This window comes from Panthera onca, chromosome B4, assembly GCF_046562875.1.
Source record: "Panthera onca isolate mPanOnc1 chromosome B4, mPanOnc1 haplotype 2, whole genome shotgun sequence".
Classification (NCBI taxonomy): Eukaryota; Metazoa; Chordata; class Mammalia; order Carnivora; family Felidae; genus Panthera; species Panthera onca.
In genome coordinates, this window is record NC_138345.1 from 108,037,085 (window position 1) to 108,058,364 (window position 21,280).

Here is a 21,280-nt window from a genome sequence, read left to right on the forward strand (position 1 = left end):
TCATTTTGATGTGACACTATACCAAATAATTCATTTTTTAATGGAAATAAATTATTTCACTCTTTCCTTTCATAAAGATTTTTATACATGGATATGTGGATAAATATATCACATATAAATTGTATATTATATATTCATGTATTTATATATAATTTTGAAATTATATAGTGTAGCATATATTCGTATACACTGATATACACATAATTATACACAAATAGAGCAATATTCACCAACAATGTAACTAATAAATCAGTGAGAAGGTACTATTTTTTTTCACTATTTAATACTAATCCTATCTGAATTTTGTCTTCTTAACTTTACAAACCATTCCCAAAGAGGATATAAGACATTACTAGTAATCTTTCCCTCCTATAATATTGTTCTTTCCCACCGTTCTGTCCAATCTTCTTTTCTTTACAACCTTTGGCATTATGTAACCTCTCTTACAACCACTTTCGGAGCAAAATTCAAACTTTAGATCATCAGCTAGGATTTCTACCTGAGTCTATTTCCAATTTTTGAATAATGATTTCCTGCTGATCACACAAACACAATGAATCTAAAACTACAAGATGATTTTCCATTCCAGCTTGCTCGTCCTTTTCATAGGGCTAGATTTCTAATCACCTACTCAAATCACCTCAAAAGTTTTTTGCCTCCTCTCTCCCAAACTCAGAAATATTCCCAGTTCAGTCTTGAGCCTTCAATCTCTCACCTGCCACAATTTCTCCCTGACATTCTCACAGCCATTATCAAAGTTCAGGTTAATACTTCCTTTAACTTTGGCAACAGAAATTGCTTATGCTAATGGTTTTTCCTACCGGCATGCCATTTGTCATTTTTTATTAATTATCAGCCACTAAACAGGAAGCAGGACCTAGTTTTGGAAGTTTGGCTCCTCAGCTCCAAGTGAGAAGACCTAAGCTAGATGTCAGGATGTGTTTCCAGGTTGGGGGGGCTTTCAAAAGATGACTGATGGGTGAGGTTAGGAGGAAAAACTAACAACAGGGCTCAGGTGTGCCGCAGGGCAGAAATCAAGAAAGCGGCCTGCAAATGATCTCAGTCATCTTAATGATAAAACAATGCGCTGAGGTAAACTGTGTGTGTAAGTAAAAGGACTGTGCTGCCCTCCCACTCTGCCCCCACTTCTCCTCCGTCTCCCCTCCCCTAACCCCCCTCCCCTCCGCCCTGCACAGATCTCAAAGAGTAGGTCCATTCGGATCCCAACATTCCCTGCCATCCTGGACCCCAAGTTTTATGTAGTGAAAAGTGTTTAGATGCCAATTTAGCCAGTCTGTTTCAGTTCTACTCTTTGCAAAAATGGGGGAAGGGGAACCTAATGGCTCTTAAAAAGTATTTTGATTTTCAAGTTCTGGAATTAGCTGCACTTTTATTTGTATTTTCATTTCCCGAGAAACGATACTTGGAAGACAGCCAAGGAACCCTGGGCAGGTAGAGGAGACAGAGAATCTGAACAATTCTTTTGGATCAAAACTACAATCTCTTCATCCAGTGTCCTATTTCCCCTCCCTACTCCTGAGGTAAAATAACCAAAGCTTGTTCTGTTTTGGAATAATGAAAGTAGTTTTATATTAAACGGAAACAAACTACTTTTCCTACAGGGAATAAAAAAATAGCTTGCATCTACTATGGTGGGAGTCTCATTGCTTTGGGTACTCTCTCCCGTTTCTGCCTCCGTACAAGCTGTGTGTTCTGCAGTCAGCAGAGAATCCATTGCAGGCCAACACCACCCTTCTTGACTATGTGAAAGATATCTCCTCTTTGAGGACACTGAAGTTTATATAAGTTGTGACTGTGTCCCAAATCACCTAACTGGAAGAAACACATTGCAAAGTTGCAACCACGGTGAAACTTAGATTGCTTGAGGAGCCTTAGCAATTGCTGCAGTAACTGGAGGAAGAAATATAAAACTTAAGCAGCTTCATGCAGATCATTTCAAGATGGCACCTCAGTGATCTGAGCTGCCAACTCCTGATGGCTTCCCTCTGACCTTTAGTGCAGTTAAAGTACTTTCTCCTAATGTTTTGCTTGCATACAGTTAAAATGCAAAGAAAGTAATCATAATTAAACACTACTGTTCCACTAGCTTTGAAGTTCTACAAGACTGACATTCTCTGGATTTTGTGTACATCACAGTGTGTGTGGTTGTAGGGAGACAACTCCACAGAAATGGCCTACATCCTTTCTCAGAGATGCAGCCCTGAAACGACTGTAACTACATTGAGTGCAAGTGGAAGGATTGACAATCTTCCAGACAGTCCAGAAAAAATGGCTAAAAAAACTGGATTTGCTTAGAAGTTAGGCAGATGAAAAACAAAAACACAACAAAACAAGGATCAAGCAAAACTGAATAATAACCCCTTCTTGAATGGGCTCCAGAATCTTTGATGAGCTGCAATCTGTGAATCAACTCAAATAGGACAATACCTTTTTAGACACAAATGTTCATACAGTGTATTGGAACTCTTCACTCTACCAATCTGGTGCTAACAAAGTTTTATCACAGTGTTGAAGTCTCGTATCACCCAGCAATTTTAAAACTAGGATGATTGTTTTAATATCCTGGTTGAAACACAGGAAGATGGCTTGGTATTGCCAGGACTTCAACTTGCTTTGGCCTCAGGTTGTGGCTAGACCCAAGCTATGGAAACTAAAATTGTGTGCAAATGGGATAGTTCCAGCAGTAATATGAAATTTCCCTATACCAACATCAGCATCCCCGTGCCTAATGATAGCTCAAATGCAACAGATCTCTAAGAAAGCTTTGTTGGACCCTCCTTTAGAATCCAACATTGAGCAGAATCAGGCTTGTATTAGAGGTAAAGTTAAATTACATAGAAGTGAAAAGCAATCTGCATGTTAGTTTTGAAATCCCTACCATGGTGAGAGAAATTTCAGGATTGAACTGTTTACAAGCACAAAATGCCAAGAGGTGTGCCAAACTACTTTTTATTTCTCAAAGGCTTAACAATAAGTTGTTTTATCTGTGGGCATGATTTCCTACATAATTCCTTTCCTCCTTAAGCTTGGTATTTTCTGTGTATCAGTTTAAGAAAAGTAGTGTTGTCCACATTTTACTCTTCATGGATTTGCTCTCTTTTGTTACAAATTCCCACTTGGAATTTAATTTTAGGTCACCAAAAAGTTCCCTTCTGGCTGCAGATTTCCCTGAACCCCATTTTCAGTCAAAAATTGTTTTTTACTTTTTTGAACTCTTACCATTCTATCTATACATCTCTTAATTTACTTAAAACTTTCTGCTTCTTGATACTGTTTTTAGATGTCTTATTTCCCTTTGGATTTTGAGATTTTTATGTATAGATTTTTTTGTAAAAGCTTCTTATCATATCATGTTAGTACTTACAGAAGTGTTTTTTTTTTTTTGTTATTGTTGTTTTGTTTTAAGAGAGCAAACAACTGTTATTGTGTGTGTGTGTGTGTGTGTGTGTGTGTGGGTGGGTGCATGGGAGTCGTGTTGTAGAAATCTTAAACTTGGAGCTATGGGAAAGCTACTGGCCCATGAATATTTGTATTTCTTTCCAACACCACTCTTAAACCTTGTCTAAGATCTCCCCTGCCATGACCCAGGCCTATAATGTAGACTGTAGGGTTTTTGTTTGCAAAAAATGCAAAACTTAACTTTATCCATTATCAAAGTACCATAGACTCTTTTTTGTTTGTTTTATAATTTAAGGAAAAAGTGAGGATAATACTAGTTGTTTGTGTTAGCATTTAGTGGGTTGAAATATTTTATAACTGAGATAAGTCAAAATCTATTACAATATTTAAAAAATGCATCAGAAAAAGAATTAATGTTGACACTGTGAACATTTAGAAGACCACTAGAAAAACAGAGTAATTAGCTTGTGCCTGGAGAGCCTGAGACAGATGTAATCTGATCTAATATCAGAATTCAGATATGGTGCATGGTTTTAAAGGCCATATAATTTTGGGACTGATATTATTTGGATCTGTGGACCATCTGCTTATCTTTATTACATCATACATATGCATATATAGAGAGATAAAGATTATGTCATTATAACAAAATAAATATTATTTATTTCAAATCATTGCTCATGGACACAGATAAAGTATTAGATGCAGAAACACTTCATTATTTTTCTTCTTGGGAAGACACTGTGGAAATTTGTGTGCTAGTTTTCATCAACCCAGGAAAAATTGTCATTTATTAAAGAATTGATGCTGATGTGAAGTGACAAGTGAATTATTACACCACAGAGCTGTTTGCTTCAAGTGCATATGCTTGTGCATGTTATCACGAATTCTTCATGTTTCTAGAATGTTACTCAGACTATATACAACAAACCACAAAATGTTAATGAGTGTGGTTCTCTCTACAGCTCTTTAGGGTAAAACCAAACTTCCCCAGTGCAAATTATTCCATGACTGTAGAAGAGACTGAAAAAAAAAAAAAAAAAAAAAAGGAAGCCAAGGGGCACCTGAGTGGCTCAGTTGGTTAAGCATCTGACTTTTGGTTTCAGCTCAGGTCATGATCTCACAGTTTGTGAGTTCAAGCACTGCATGGGGCTCTGTGCTGACTATGTGGAGCCTGCTTGGGATTCTCTGTCTCCCTGTCTCTGTCTCTACCCCTCCCCCACTTGCACTTGCGCGCTCTCTCTCTCTCTCTCTCAAAATAAACATTATTAAAACAAAAGAAAATAAAACAAACAAACAAACAAGGGAACTCATATCCCTACCCATCTAAATGAATGTGGCTACATTAATCTACTCCAAAGCACTAAGCTTTAATTTATATTTTATTTGATAGTCTATTTTTAAATCAACAAAATGAAAAAGTAAAATTATATTCTCCAAATCATATGGGCTTGTATCCAGCACTTAACCCCACATCAGGGAAAATCACAAAGTGAGTCTTGCCATCAACTGTTCATCTGTCTGACATGTGGCACTATATGTATCTGACTTGCTTGGCTTGCCTTTTTTAATGCTTGCCCAATTTGCTTTTCTACTTTGTGGAAGGCAGCACACACCCTCAGGGCAGTATTCGATACTTTCTGATGAAAAAAAAAGAATGTTGCTGACATAGCAAAAGCTTCAGGAAGTCACAAAAACGGGAAAGGTTTTATAAAACATGATTACCATTCCATTTTTTACAAAAAGCTCAGATATTGATGGAACAAATGTAATTGTATTTTAATTCAAGGTTGTTTTTTTTTTTTTTACAGTCCCAAGTTGTATGGTTCACTTGTAACCGTAGGTGGTAGCAAAGTGGAAAATTATAGAGGCTAGATTATTCCTTAGGGTTCACAGTGATAACCAGCAAGATTATTTTCTGGTTTACTTGAAGCAGATAGAAACACAGGTAGAAAATGTATGGCATTGACAAGCAGGTTTCCTGTCATGGACTGTTAAAATAGTAAAACTTGAGATGAGGATTGGGAAGAAAGCATAGTCAGTTTTTTCAACACGGAAGCTAAGACAAGAAATGTTCTTTATTTACCAACTTCTCTTTTAGAATATCATTCTCTTACAGATCTCGAGTTTCCTTCCATTGAGCTAAAAAGGGCTAGCTGGTGTGGAATCAATAATAGCCAACATTGAGTACTTTAAAGTACTTGCAGGGTGCCTGGGTGGCTCAGTCGGTTAGGTGTCTGACTTCGTCTCAGGTCATGTTCTCAGGGTTTGTGGTTCGAGTCCCGCATCAGGCTCCGTGCTGACCGCTCAGAGCCTGGAGCCTGCTTCAGATTCTGTGTCTCCCTCTCTCTGGCCCTCCCCTGCTCACGCTCTGTCTCACTCTCTCTCCCAAAAATAAACATTAGTATGTGTGCTGCTGAAACGAGCACAAAAATAAATAACCATTAAAAAAAAATTAAAGTACTTACTAAGTACTTTAGCAAGAATATAGGAGTTAGTGCTTAGGCAGATCATGATTATGAAAGCTGTTTTGAGTTGTGGTGGGGAAGAAAAAATGATGATGATGATGATGATGATAACCGACTCAGAGGGCTGTAAAATTTTGTTAAATCTTCCACAAAACTCATGGGGTAGATAAGAACATATTTCGTGATTATTCTCACATTACAAATAAAAAACCTAAAGATCGGATAGATTAAGTGATGTGCCCAGGGACCATATATAGCAAGGTGTGATACATAGGTGTGATAAAGGACGGGTCTTTCTGATTCTCTGACTTTTTATGCATTCCAGTCTACTCAGTTTATCAGAAAGCTCTACAAATGAGGTGCTTCTTGGGGAGCCTGGCTGGCTCAGTTGGTAGAACATGTGATTCTTGATCTCGGGTTTGCAAGTTGGAGCCCCACGTTGCATGTAGAGATTACTTAAACATAAAATCTTAAAAAAAAATCTTAACCTTTTGATCATGACCTGAGCCAAAGTCAGATGCTTAACTGACTGAGCCACCCAGGTGCCCCAGGACTGTAGCATTTCCTTAGTTCTGATTCTGAATTTAAGAAACCAATAGGACTTAGGCATCCTCGTGTTGATTTTGAATCTGAGCGGTGAAACAGGACTTTGTATTAAATACTACAAAGCTTTTGCTATTTCATACCTTTGAATTTTCTGGAATCAAGAAATATGTTAATAAAACTACACCCAATGAATGCTCAAGTAGAATATATGATTCATTGTAGCCACTTAAAGCAGTAACTGAATTTTTCCATTCACAAACTGTGTATGCTTACGGATGGCCATAACATTTACATTGTTTGATGTTTACAAGCATAATTGCCAGCAAATTTTGGCTTTTGGAGAGGTAGAGTTGAGTTGGGTAACTTACAGATTACTTCTGTGTCAACAATCTTGAAAAATGAAATTTTTTCTCTATCTTTAAAACTCTTCCTGAATGAAAATGTCCATTATAATTTGTCAATAAATCACCTCCACATATTCCGTTTTATCTAAGACCTATAAATGTTCTTATATGTTTACTATTCTAAAATACATCTAAAATTTTAACTTTGTAAAAATGCATATAGAAAACAGATTAAAGAGCTACAATGACATATTAATATTGGTTGTAGGTGTTTCATACAAGTATGAGTGACTGTTACTTCTTTATACTCCTCTGTATTTCCTAGTTTTCTGTAATAAACATAGAGAGCCTTTAAAACAACATATTTGTTTTAAAAAGCACCTCAAATTCTACATATAAAATTTTTTTAAAAATTTTAACGTTTATTCACACTTGAGAGAAAAGAGACAGAGCATGAGAGGGGGAGGGGCAGAGAGAGAGGGAGACACAAAATTCAAAGCAGACTCCAGGTCTCAGCTGTCATCACAGAGCCCCAGACGGGGCTCAAACTCACACACCATGAGATCATGACCTGAGCCAAAGTTGGATAATTAACTGACTGAGCCACCCAGGTGCTGCTATGTATAATATATGTTTAAAGTTATGCAAAAAAAAGTGAAGCAAAAATATGAGAAGGTATTATTTAGTTCTAAAGGTAAAAAATGTTTTCTGAGCTGAAGAATATTTAAATTCTTCTTTCTCTTTTTATGTTTTGTAAAATAACTGCTCATATATTAATTTTATGGAAGATAGTTTTCCTTTCTATAAACACTCTTCTTTTTTTTTTAATTTTTTTTTCAACCTTTTTTATTTATTTTTGGGACAGAGAGAGACAGAGCATGAGCGGGGGAGGGGCAGAGAGAGAGGGAGACACAGAATCGGAAACAGGCTCCAGGCTCCGAGCCATCAGCCCAGAGCCTGACGCGGGGCTCGAACTCACGGACCGCGAGATCGTGACCTGGCTGAAGTCGGACGCTTAACCGACTGCGCCACCCAGGCGCCCCTCTATAAACACTCTTCTAACTGTACTTCAATATCTAAATGGACAACTTAGGCCATAAAATTCTAATTCATAGAGCTAGATTGATACAAAATTTCAAGTTGACTAGCGGTGCTAATTCAGATACAGGAAAACAAATATCATCAACTATCCTACAGCCTGCTCTTGGTGAAATTGAAGCAGTCATTTCTGTAGTTAAATGTTCAAATGGAAAGCTGCAATGTCTGTGGCCTAGGGATACTGACAGCAATGGTATAATTGACATTTTTTAATGGATTTTAAAGTCTCAGTTCTGTTCCTTCACTTTGTTATCAGAAATCTTACAAAATTCTAATATATCAGTTTAATTTTTTTCAATTCCTAGACTCACAAGGTTATAATTAAATCTAGTAATATTAACAGTGGTATAACAATATTAGTTCATTTGGGTTACCCTCAAATGGAAACAGAATCAAAACTTTGTCTTTTCCCTATGGTTACTGATTTCTTAAAAACAGTCAAGGGGTTTTAAAAAGAAATAAGTAAATTTAAATCTAGATTCATTACCAGTTCCTTAAATATAATTTTTATACCAACCTTTCAGTCTCTCTTCCTTTTCATTCTCCCATGGTAGGAATTACTTTATTGATTAGGAAGCTATGGCCTGAGTGCATAATGAAAATCTGTAATGAAAAACTCATTTGAGAAAGAAATTAATAATTTCAACAGTGAAATCCAATTTTCCTATGTTCATTCTTGTAATCTATTTTGCATTATTTCCCACATGTACTCCAAACATCACTGACTCATGGCATTGTGCAGATAATCGATTAAAATGAAAGAATTACATAAAATATGTTTCTTCAAGGCTAACCTCTGGCTCTTTTATATTAAAATAGTTATATTTCTATATTCAATAGCTAAAAATGTTATTAGAGAATTAAATACTTTTGCAAATACAATTTATTGAATAATATTTATATATGTTGTTTTAGGAATTCTATAATTTATTGAGGAAAATAGACTATCAACTATGAACAAACACTAAAAAATCTACATTTTAGGGAAATGTATTATATGATAGGCACCGTGCTATAGGACTTTCTACATTCACTGTCTATTTTCTTCCTGCAAGAACTTCAATAGGCAGAGACTATGATATCCATTTTTTAATCAAGAAAAAAGAGGCTTTAGGGAATGTTTAGCAAACTTGTCCAGGGTTGCATACTGGTTGAGATTCAAACCAAATGGCCATACTGACCCATAGTAGTGAAAGTATCATGATAAATTAGGAGAAATATTGCTTATAGTATCATAGATATGTCTGTAGTTGTGATAGCATGTATATGTCCTTAACTCTCATGGTTTTGCTAATATAAAATAAAAACTAATGCTACAATAAACAAAGTATCTAAGTCCTGTTCATAATGAGTGAGACAGAGAAACTATATTACATTCATTTTCTTTAAATACACAATAATGAAAGAATGTATAAAAAATAGAAGCAGTAAACCACCATACTCCAAAGTTCCTACTAGAAATAACCATTCCTTCTATAACTTAATTTCCCAGGGCCTTTTCTACCCATACACAGACATAGCACACACAGCTCTACTTAAAATAGCACAAATACACTGAACCATATTATGTGTACTGCTTTGTGTCTTTTTGTTTCTTAACATACGTTAGAAATCTTTTCTCATCAGTACAAATAGGGTTCTTTATTTTTTAAAATTATTGAACTGTAGGTCTAGTTGAAACACTTACTTATTGGGCCCTCTCCTAATAAATGTATCTGTAAGTCATTTCCAAATATTCCTTATTACAAAAAATTCAACAGCGATATAACAAAAATCTTGTAACATACCATTGCGCATAATTTTTGATATAATCCTATAAGTGAAATTGCTGGGTCAAAGGGTAGCTACATTTATGATACATACTGCCAACTCTCTTTAACCTTGTAATATACCCCTGTGTATTAAACGTAACACTGTTAGAACTGGTTCTGTGTTTCTTGTCGGCATTTCAAATAGATCTTCCTGCCTCCCAATAAATTTAAGCAGATTTGAGAGATTGCTGTTGACAGCTTAGTTAAATAAGCTTTCTTAGCTCTTCCAATTTGTGTGTTTATAATTCTTCCAGAGCCAGAGACATTACTAAAAGGGGTCCTTTCCAATTAAAGTAACAACAATGCATTTATGTATGGTGCCATTTACTGAATAGGAGGTGATCTCCATAGAAAATACTCATGTTTCAATCTGCATTGAATTTGATTTCTTAAAATCATTATTAACCAGTTCTAAGTATATTACAAATAAATATGTCCATCTTCTTAAAAATAGTAATAAAACAGAGCTATAATAAACTGTTATTAGGAAACCCTCAGGAAATGAAGAATTTTTAACTTTGAAACTACCACACCTCGTAAGCAAACTGAACAGCAACATAACAGACAGTGAAAGAGGCTGCAAAAGGCATTTCCATAGATATTTTTCTATTGGCTCTTCCAATAACCAAGCATTAAAAGACTTTTCCTGTCTTCCATGTATCCTCAAATACAATGGCTAGTGACTAACTTAAAATATCCTGGCAAGAAGCATTATTTAAAGATAATTAGACACTTGTGTATTTTTTAATAATTTTATTATGAAAATTATACTTTAAAAATCACTAGTTTCTCATTTGTACTCCATTGGCTACTCTAATATTTAATTAATTACTTAGATCACATCATATAGTATAATATACTCTATTTCTTGTCAAGAATTTTTGGATGTTTTTTATATGAACTTCATATAATGAAAAACATTAATTGAGAACACAGGTCATTACAGACTGCACATTTTAACTGCTTTCTATCGGTTAAGAATGCTAGCCCAGTAATAAAATATTCTAGTCAATGGGAAATTATCCATTTCAGTGATTAGACAAAAACTTGAAATTTATGTGAATACATGTAACACTGAAACTATGTTAAACATAACAATATTTTATAATTCATAAAACAGTTTAGAATCTTTCAGATGCTCCAAAGCCATCAGTATAGCTCTTACTATAATTTTCCAGAGAATTTACCAATGATAAAATTTACTTCACTTTGCTAAGCTCATCTCTGAAATAACAATTTTAGACTTTAATGTGCATATTCATCTTTTCCTAGAAAAATATTGTATATGTGCAGTAATATTTCATCAACATAAAATATATGTAGTTAGTAATGGTCGGTAATCAGTATAACTTTTGATTTTACATATTCTCCATTGACCTGAGATATTTAGGTTTTCCAGTCTTTAAAAGCAAGGGTATCTAGTTCAGAAAATATCAAACACATGCCATTAAAAATGCTCCATCAACTGTTGTCTCTAAAGAATATCTTACATTCTTCAGATCCCTCTGTCACACTCCTCTGTATTTTCTTAAAACAAATATGACCATGTCATTCTTAAGCATGAGACATTTCATAATTCCATTTGCTGGTGGTTCAAATTCTTTTGCATGTCATTAAAAACTCCTGTCACCTTCTTTTGCCTTAGTAGTTGACAGTATTCCACCTCTAACATCGTGTTGTTTTTTTTTTTTTTTTAAGTTTATTTTATTTTGAGAAAGAGAGAGAGAGAGACTCCTAAGCAGACTTTGTGCTATCAGCACGGAGCCTGACGTAGAGGCTGGATCTCACCACTGTGAGATTATGACCTGAACTGAAATCAAGAGTTGGACACTCAACCCAATGAGCCACCCAGGCACCCTCTTAACACCGTGTTCTATGTCTGCTCAAATGGTCCATGCTTCACACCACAGTAGCTCAAATTATGCTCCTTCTTTTAATTTTTTTTAATATTTATTTTTGAGAGAGAGACAGAGACAGAGTGTGTGGGGGAGATGGGGAGAGATAGAGGGAGACACAGAATCTGAATCAGGCTCCAGGCTCTGAGCTGTCAGTACCAAGCCCGACATGGGGCTTGAACTCACAAACCATGAGATCATGATCTGAGCTGAAGTAGGACACTTAACCAACTGAGATACCCAGGCACCCCTATGCTCCTTTTTGAAGCATTGCCTGATTTCCTCCTAATAAACTATGGGCTCATTGGAGGCAAAGTATTTACTTTACTTAGGAAAATATATACCTCAGAGATGTTCCCCAAAATTTTTGAGTGGATTTTTAATTGATGAATTTATCATTCGAGAACACAGATAAAAGCATCTCTTCAATTAAAATCTAAGAAACCTTTAGTGGAACTTCAAAGAAAGTGTTTCTAATTATAACACAGTATTTTACTAATTTGATTGCTATGTTGTATGCAAAAGTTTGATCCTGAGGGGAGATTCTAGGGATTGGGAGGAGGATTATTACATTAAGACAAAAAGCTTTAGTGAAGGAAATAAGAGGAAAAAAATGTCATATTATAGCTAAGATATGACCCAAGATCTCTCATTACACACCCTAATTTATCTATATATTAACTCTACATGTAATTATTGCAAACTTTTACCAGTGTAATTTTGATCATTCAAACTGGAGTACCAAGCACTGTGTTTTCAATTTTCTAATTATTGTCTGCAGCATTAAACATGGTAATAGTCATCTGATTGGCACTTTAAAAGACTGAACTAATTAAAGACAAGAAGTAGTAAAATACCTGATGTTTTTTAAAGGGCAATGGTACAAACATAAAAAGCAGACAATCTCCAAATTTACATATAACCAGCATATTGAGCTTTTAGTAGTGCTGGCTCTGTGTTAAGAATTTTATGTGCTATAATTCATCTAATTGTCACAGAAAACTTGTGAGATAGGCACCATTAATATCTTTGTCATTTTATACATGTACGAACAAGTTTATTGAGGTTAAATAGCCGTCTTAAAGATATACAATCTGGAAGTGATGCAGATAGGGAACTCAAAGGCAGCTGATTTCAGAACCCAGGATCTTTTTTTTTTTTTTAATGTTTAGTTATTTGTTTTTGAGAGACACAGAGAGAGAAACAATAGGGGAAGGGTAGAGAGAGAAGGAGAGAGAGAATCCCAAGCAGGCTCCATGTTGTCAGCGCAGAGCCTGACACAGGGCTCAATCTCAGGACGGGAAGAGATCCTGACCTGAGCCAAAATCAAGAGTCAGACACTTAGCTGACTGAGCCACCCAGGGTGCCCCTGAGAACCCAGGATCTTAATCACAATATATTCCTCCTTCTTTGAATTTAGGATGAATGGAGTTTCCTGGTTATTTCAACATAGAATGGCATATCACAAAAATTTTATTTTGTACATTTTTGAGATTGGAGATTAATTTGGAAAAGGAAAAATGACTTAGAATGAGAAAATAGGCTTAATAAATTAGTCTCTAAATCCAGAGACATGGGGAAATTACTCTAAGTGGAATATTGACAATGGGTTGGTAATGGAGCAACCATTTTACTTGAGGGTATGCCTTTTGAAACCAAAGGAGCAGGAATGGGAAAATAAAGGAAATAAGGTCTATTAGTTATTGAAGATTATCTCTATTTTTATTGGAATAAGTAGATGTTTGAATATGAAGATTGTAAATACACAGGGAGATGGATCAATTGGATAAAAATCAAAGTTCCAGTGCAAATTGGATATTTTTCATTTTCTGAGAATTCTAAAAACATTGTAAAACCAGTCTGAGTAATCCAAAGCTTTTGTTCTGCATTAATAGGTCTTTCTATGAAGTAGTCTCTATTGTATGGTATAATTACTTTAAAATCATTGTGTTTTTTTGGTGATTTAATTTGAAAATGTTCATTGTTGGGGGCACCTGGGTGGCTCAGTCAGTTAAATGTCTGACTTCAGCTCAGGTCGTGATCTCACAGTTCGTGAGTTTAAGCCCCACATCGGGCTCTGTGCTGACACCTCAGAGTCTGGAGCCTGCTTTGGATTCTCTGACACCTCCCTGCTTGCACTCTGTCTCTTCTCAAAAATAAACATTAAAATATTAAAAAAAAAAGAAAATGTTGTTGTTATATCCAAAAAGTAATCTCTTCATATGATATACTTACTTATTTTCAGTACAGTCAAATTTTAGTAGCAGAATTACATTTTTAGAAGAAATCTTCAAAATCAGTTGAGTATTTTTATTCAGATAGTGTTATGTGAAGAATTACAACAATTTGGTTTTGGGGTATCCATTTCCTTGTGTTATATAACATTTGTTTGTTTTTTTTAATTCTTCATTTATTAATTTGCCACGTTTTTTGTCCCTACTATGTATCTGGATAAAGCATGACGATGCAAATATGAATATAATATTTCCCACCAAGAAGCTTAGAGCCTCTTAATGGAGAATCTTAAATTCTGATTAAATATGAACTTACACTCTGCTTAATAGTATGTCTGCTTAGCAAAGCTATGGTTAGAAAAGAACAATACTGCTCTTACCCAAGGGAAACTGTAACCTCAACAAGTTAGACAACCAGTCAAGGTTTGCCTCTTGCATCTAAATGAGAGGTGATGTAGTCAAATATCAGCAAAGATGGAAAGCAGAAGGGAACTTCTTATCACAATCGTCACTGAAGTTACTCATGGAGTCACAGAGAGTCTTTTCTTCAAAATGTACATTTATTATTTTTCACAGCAAAATTGTTTTTTTTTAATTTTTTGTGTTTATTTATTTCTGAGACAGAGAGAGACAGAGCATGAGTGGGGGAGGGGCAGAGAGAGAGGGAGACACAGAATCAGAAGCAGGCTCCGGGCTCTGAGCTGTCAGCACAGAGACCTACGCAGGGCTCGAGGTCACAAACTGGGAGATCGTGACCTGAGCCAAAGTCAGTCGCTCAACTGACTGAGCCACCCAGGCGCCCCTCCACAGCAAAATTGTTAAGCCCATGTTCAGTATGCACCACCGTTCTGCTGGGGGTTAGAGAGACAGATGTATCACCAAGACAAAATTGTTTCTGCTCCACTACAGTATAGCATCTACAGAAACCAATTTCCAGAGCCCATCATCTCTGCCTGGTTGTACAGACATCTGTAATTTGGCATGTTCTAAATCAAATTCATTTCCGGTTCCTCTCCTCAACTCTGCCCACACGTGTTCTTGGGTCTATTTTCTTATTTTGTCTAATGACAAGACAATGCCTCTGCGCCGTTGCCTGAAGTAAAAATCTCAGCATCTTTCCTGACTCTTCCTCTGTTGTCCTCACTGATGACACACACCATCCCACATGCAGTATGTAATCAAGTTCAGTCAATTCCATCTCAGAAATGTCTCTGACATTTTCCTGTTTTTTCTTTTTTCTTTTTTTTTCTGACTCACTTCCTCCCTCTAGAGAAGATAAGCCCTGCAGAGTAAGAACTTGATCTGTTTTGTTCACTGCAGTATCCCTTGCTCCTAGAAGAGCTCCTGGCACATAGTAAGACTTCAACAAATGTTTGTTAAATGAATATCTATTTCCAAAATAACATAACAACAATTAATATTTTTGGAGGATCATTATTCGCCAGGCAGAGAGATATGTCCTTTGTAAATTTATGTATTTAATTTTTAAACTTACTCTAGAATAGATTGGCACAAAGAATTGATCGGTCTTAGGAGCCCTTGTTTGTAGCTACAGGGTTTTACTTAATTGCCCTGCCACAACCACTCATTCCTACAGTTCATCTTCCATACTGTTATTAGCATTATTTTTCTAAAGATTTATTACAATTCTATTTACCCACTTGAAACCTTTCAATGACTTATAACTTCTTGTCATTCCATGTTGGGTGTATTACAACTTGGCTACAGCCTACATTTCCACTCTATTTTTCAGGGTTCCATTCCAGGAACCAATATCATAGCTGAAGAGCCTACTTGCTTCCCAAATTATGCCACTCACTTTATCACGTGTGCCTTTGTTACTATTGTGGACTGTGCCCGCAATTACTTTCTCCCTGCCTGCTTAATTAACTTCTATTCATCTTTCAAACTCAATTCCAAATCTCCTCCTGCATCTAGTTGAAAGAGAGAATTTGGAAGCCAGATACATCTGAATTTTCATTCTGGACTGTCTACTTATGACTGTAATTTCAGGCAAGGTCTTAATCCTCAAGGTCTTTGCTGTAAAGTTAGCACATTAACACTTGATTTCAAGGGTTAGTTCTTTGATGAAATGAGATAACAAAGCAATTAGAACTTGGTACACACTCAGAAAAAGTATATCAGATCAATGTCTTCTCCTGACATCATCAGTTGAATAGACTGCTCACATTAATTCCCATATCTATTTCAAAACTTACGGAAATTGTGTATTTTTAAATGTACAAATCTGTGTGCCAGGTACCAGGTGCCAGGGACCAAGTAGACTCTAAATAAGTAAATGCTGAATTTATTGATGATTCTAAGATAGAATCATATGTAATAAAAGTACTCTATACTTTCTTTAGCCAAATGTAATTTTTATGGATTATTTTTATTATTCTTCACTGGTAGTAATAAAGAGTTGATTCTGTGCTTACATAAGCTCTGTACGCCTTTTACATCAATAACAGCACATATTTTTATTTGTCCAGCCTTGGAGTCAAACATTGAATTAAATAGAATGACTCAATAGATTAGAAAAGGTCTCCAGCTCTATCAAGACTTGTCATAGTTTAAGGCAAATGTAAATGTCAATGTCAGGTCAAAAAAGACAGAATCAAAAAGTAGTGTGAGTCTTGGGGAAGAAAGGAGTACTACAAACGGGGCATAGCCAATTCAAAGTGTGGGGCTGACTCTGCCATCACAAATGAGAATTAGATGGAAATGTTGCTGTTACAATATGATTTTGGTTTGCTTTGTAAATAGTCTATTTAGGAACATACAAACTGCTATTCAACTACTTGGGGAGAGATCTGGACTGGTAAAACCATCAATCTTGTACTGTGTGAGCACACAATTTCTTTTCTGCAACTTGTGGCAATCACAATTTCCTGCTTTACAAAATGTCAGGAGGCTGGGTCCCAGGAAAAAAGAGGAAGTCAGAACTTGCTGAATATTTCTTGAAGATTATTAATTAATTTATTGTTTCTTTGGAATAATTTTCTTCAGGGAGGAGGGAACCACTTATCTAATTTAAAACTATTGTTCATGATATTAGTGATAACACTTTATTTACAGGTAATATGGAACCTTAAAAAAACAGCTGTATTGAAATTCAATCCTGGCTTAGAGTTTTCCTTTTATTCATTGCTGAATGAGTGTAAGTCTCATTAACATTAAAAAGAACTGTGAATGCCTAATGATTATGACATAGAACATGTCTAGGGGTTAATTTTAATTGCGTATAATTGTATTTGGATGAACAGTTTAGAAACAATCATTCAACAATAGTAACCACATTTCTTAATTACAAGTAGCAATTGACTTGGACAGACATTTGTTGTGCCTCTGACCCTATAAAAAGAGCACTCTGGAAATCTGAGTTTATGTCTTCCTATGTTGGAAATATCATCTTTCATGACCACAACTTGCAAAGGGAAAAAAGAAAGAGATGACAATAGCTTTAAGTCATTTGCTACTTTACAGAAAAGACAAAGGAGACTCAGATACTTAAACAATTTGCCCACATTCACTCAACTATTAAGTTATAGAGTAAAAATTGATATTTACGTTTGTACATTTTGAAATCCAGTGCTAAGTAATGAAAAGAAAAATTTTTTTTTTTTTTTAAATGATTTTGTTTTTTTTTTTATTTTTTATTTTTTTTATTTTTGGGACAGAGAGAGACAGAGCATGAACGGGGGAGGGGCAGAGAGAGAGGGAGACACAGAATCGGAAACAGGCTCCAGGCTCCGAGCCATCAGCCCAGAGCCTGACGCGGGGCTCGAACTCACAGACCGCGAGATCGTGACCTGGCTGAAGTCGGATGCTTAACCAACTGCGCCACCCAGGCGCCCCTGAAAAGAAAAAATTTTGTGTGAACCATTTGTATCATATTTGTGTGTTGTGGTCTGAATGATGTGTCTACTCCAGATTCATATATTGAAAATCTAATGCCCAAATTGATGGTATTAAAAGGTAGGGCTTTTGGAAGGTGATTAGGTAAGAAAAGTGGAGCTCTCATGAATGGGATTAAGAGCCCTTATAAAAGAGGCCCAGAGAGCTAACTTGTTCCTTCCACCATGTAAGGATATGACTTGAAGTTTGCAACCCTGAAAAGGATCCTCACTTGCCCATACTGGCACTGTGATCGTGGACTTCTAGCCTCCAGAACTGCAAGAAATAAATGTCTGTTATTTATCAACTTTCCCATCTGTGGTATTTTGTTATAGCAGCCAGAATGGTCTAAGACATTGTGTCTGTAGATAGATACTGAAGTTGAAATCTCTTTGATTGTGGAATAAAAAGGATGTCAGTCTATGGCACAGATCTTCATTGGCTATTTGAGCTGAGGTTTATAATGTGTCTTAATACTTGTAAGTATTACTATCTGTACAGGTGGTCCTACACAGATAAAGCTCATTAAATGGAAAAGTTTTCTGGTATCGATGACCAAGAAACACTTGCTGAGAAATCTACGATGAACAAAGTTTTGGGTTGCTTATTTTCAAAATAAGGTTGAAGAGGTAAAACCAAAAATTGATTAGGTGTAATATATATCTATGCATTGTTTTCTAATAGAATACTAATTACATTATAATCTGGAAAAAAAAACATTTGTCATTTACTAGGGTTCAAAGCATACTTTATTGAATGAGAATATTCAAGCTATGAAGAAGTGTGAAGATTATTAGCCCAACCATAACTTTATGCAGAAGAAAAAAAAATCAATACTAGAGAGTCCAAGTGACTGATTTATTTTTTTAAGTTTATTTATTTTGAGAGAGACATAGAGAGCATGAGTCGGGTATGGGAAGAGAGAGAGGTAGACAGAGAATCCCAAGCAGGCTTGACCCTATCAGCACAGAGCCCCATGCGGGGCTCAAACTCGCGAAATCCTGAGATTACGACCTGGAGCAGAAACCAAGAATTGAACGCTTAACTGACTGAGCTTCCCAGGCGTCCCCAAGTGACTGATTTAACTTGTTACTGATAGGACCGAGACTAGACTGAGGTTTCCTGATTGTCAATGTTATACAATTTGAAAGGGTTCGAATGACCTTAGAGTCTAAAATCATGGTGTTTCATGTTAGCCATTAAATTCAAAGTCACCAACTAAGGCATAAAACATGGATAATCAAATATGGGAGAAGTAGGACTTTCATGATACACTTAAGATTGATACCCTGTCTAAAATAGGTTTCACCATAATCAGTGGTTTTCCCCATGCTATAAACAATTGTGCTTTTTCTATTGAGTACCAAAAGTAATCCTTTGGGGTTTAGGCCTCAGTCATGAAATAACATACATTTTATACTCTAGAATCACACTCCCTTTGGTGAGTAAGATGTTCATATGCAGGAGCTAAAAATAACTGAGGGAATAGTGACTTAAATCTCCCATTTCATTTTCAGGTTCACAGTGGGGTAGACCAAATGAAATGGTGAGCAAAACTGCCAGCATGCAAATGTATGTTAAAAGTTATTTCTGTTTCTCTCTTATTTCTCTCTCTCTCTCTGTTTTTTGCTGACTTTTTACAGTTTTATTTATTTTGAGTTAAATCTGCTTAAGATGTTCCTACACTTTAATGCATGAGAGCAAAATACTGCATAAATTTTTAAAGAGAGAGCAAGACTAGATTATGAATATGTATGAATATCAATATTCATACATTAATATCAATATGTATGAACATCAATAACAAAGCAACTTATCAATAGAAACAAGCTCACAACCCAGGAACTTCATGGTGACATCTGCAATAGTCAGTTAATGTAGGTTTCACAACAATAGCCATTGAAGGAAGAATCTAGGTTCTAACAGGATTGGCTTGGTCCATGCAATAAGTAAAATAATATATACATATATAATAGAGAGATAAATATCTAGATTTATTTTTAAATTAGAGTAGTAATAATGGGCTTTCATTATCACATGGCAACAATCCACTAGACCTGAATAATTGCTAATTCCATTTAGATAAGAAAGGTTCTTTCCAGTTTCCTGCAATCTCCTGTCTCCCTGATTTCTTAATATTTCATTTTATTTATTTAATTTTTTCCAATTTCTTAATATTTTAATATCGAACTGCATCACTCATTTATATTACCTATATGATTCTAGATATATGAGTATGCAACAGCTGATTCAGAAAGGGAGCTCAAGCTGAAAAAAATTTTTGGTATTTTTATCCTTAATAGTATGGTTATCTCTGAGATAGAGAGAGATGCAGTATACACACTTTAGCATTTTCCATCCTGTTAGAAAAGAGAAATAAAAATATCAGATGTGCCTTTCCTGGCTTAGTGTCATTAGATCTTTACTCAGCCAATCTTCTATTGAGTATTTTGATAATCAGAGAAAAGCATTCAGATTTCATTTTTTTTTAAATTAATTTTTACAGTTTATTTTTGAGGGGAAGGGGAAGGGGGTGGGCAGACAGAGAGGAACCAGAGAATCCAAAGGAGGCTCTATGCTGTCAGCACAAAGCCTGATGTGGGGATTGAACCCATGAACCGGTGAGATCATGACCTGAGCTGAAGTTGGATGCTCAGCGGACTGAGTCACCCAGGCACCTCTACCATTCTGATTTCTATATTTGTCTGCCTATAAGGAAGAAATGTGCTCAAGTGATGCATTTTGGCTATTTCTGGTCTCTGTGAAAGTGAATTTTGATGGCATATCTGTGGTATGCTTAGTATTACTTGGCTATAGTGAGAGATTTTGCTGATTATGCATATGTGTGTGTGTGTGTGTGTGTGTGTGTGTGTGTGTATCTTGAATAATACTTATACTTCTTATTATAAATTAAGAAATGAGCAAAATTGTCCTTAATTTCAATGTCTTAGGTATTTTTTTTTTAGTATGAACCTATCTCTTAGGTCTGTTATATCTAAGACACTGGTTACACCTAAGCATTTACAGGGTAAAGCCAATGTTACTAATGAATTTTAGAGGGCAGCGCTATTATTTCTAAATATGTCCTTCCAGATTTCTGGAGTATGTAGAACAAAGTTAAATTAATTGAAAGTGAGGCAATGAATTACTTTTACCTTATGTTTTTTGTGAATCTAGGTTGATTGGCTGACAAAATGTGACGAATTCTTTACCCGTCCTTGTACGTATTCCCTCTTCAGCATGACTTTGCAACGTCTCCCATCAAGAGGTGTAGTCTCTTTCCCACACATGAATGCCAGCTGAATTTTTAATATATTTTGGCTAAAAGAATGCTATAGAATTAATAGTGTGCAATTTTAAGCTTAGAACTCAGTAGGCCCTTCATGCTCCAACTCTCCCTCCTAGAACTCTTACTACCACAGAACAAGCCTGCCCTAGTTTTGCTTGAGGTGCAGAGACCACTCAGAAAAGGTTACTTTTTTTTGTTTCTGTGGCATTTTTCCATTATGAGAATAGAAGTTGTTCTTCAAGTAAGTCACTGTTCTTTTCCCTCATGACATAATTCCT

At 35.7% G+C, this 21,280-nt stretch overlaps 1 protein-coding gene across 5 annotated transcripts in view; it reads right to left on the minus strand.

The window, feature by feature from the left end:
- Positions 1–21,280, minus strand: part of MGAT4C (MGAT4 family member C) — a 222,467-nt gene that overhangs the window by 21,184 nt on the left and 180,003 nt on the right. For 3 of the 5 annotated variants that reach the window (XM_060656843.3, XM_060656844.3, XM_060656842.3), the window contains one exon: positions 8,394–8,479. The exons of the other annotated variants lie outside the window; for them this stretch is intronic. The gene's annotated coding sequence lies outside the window, so the exon portion shown is untranslated. The remainder of the gene's footprint in view (positions 1–8,393; positions 8,480–21,280) is intronic. 5 annotated transcript variants of the gene reach the window in all.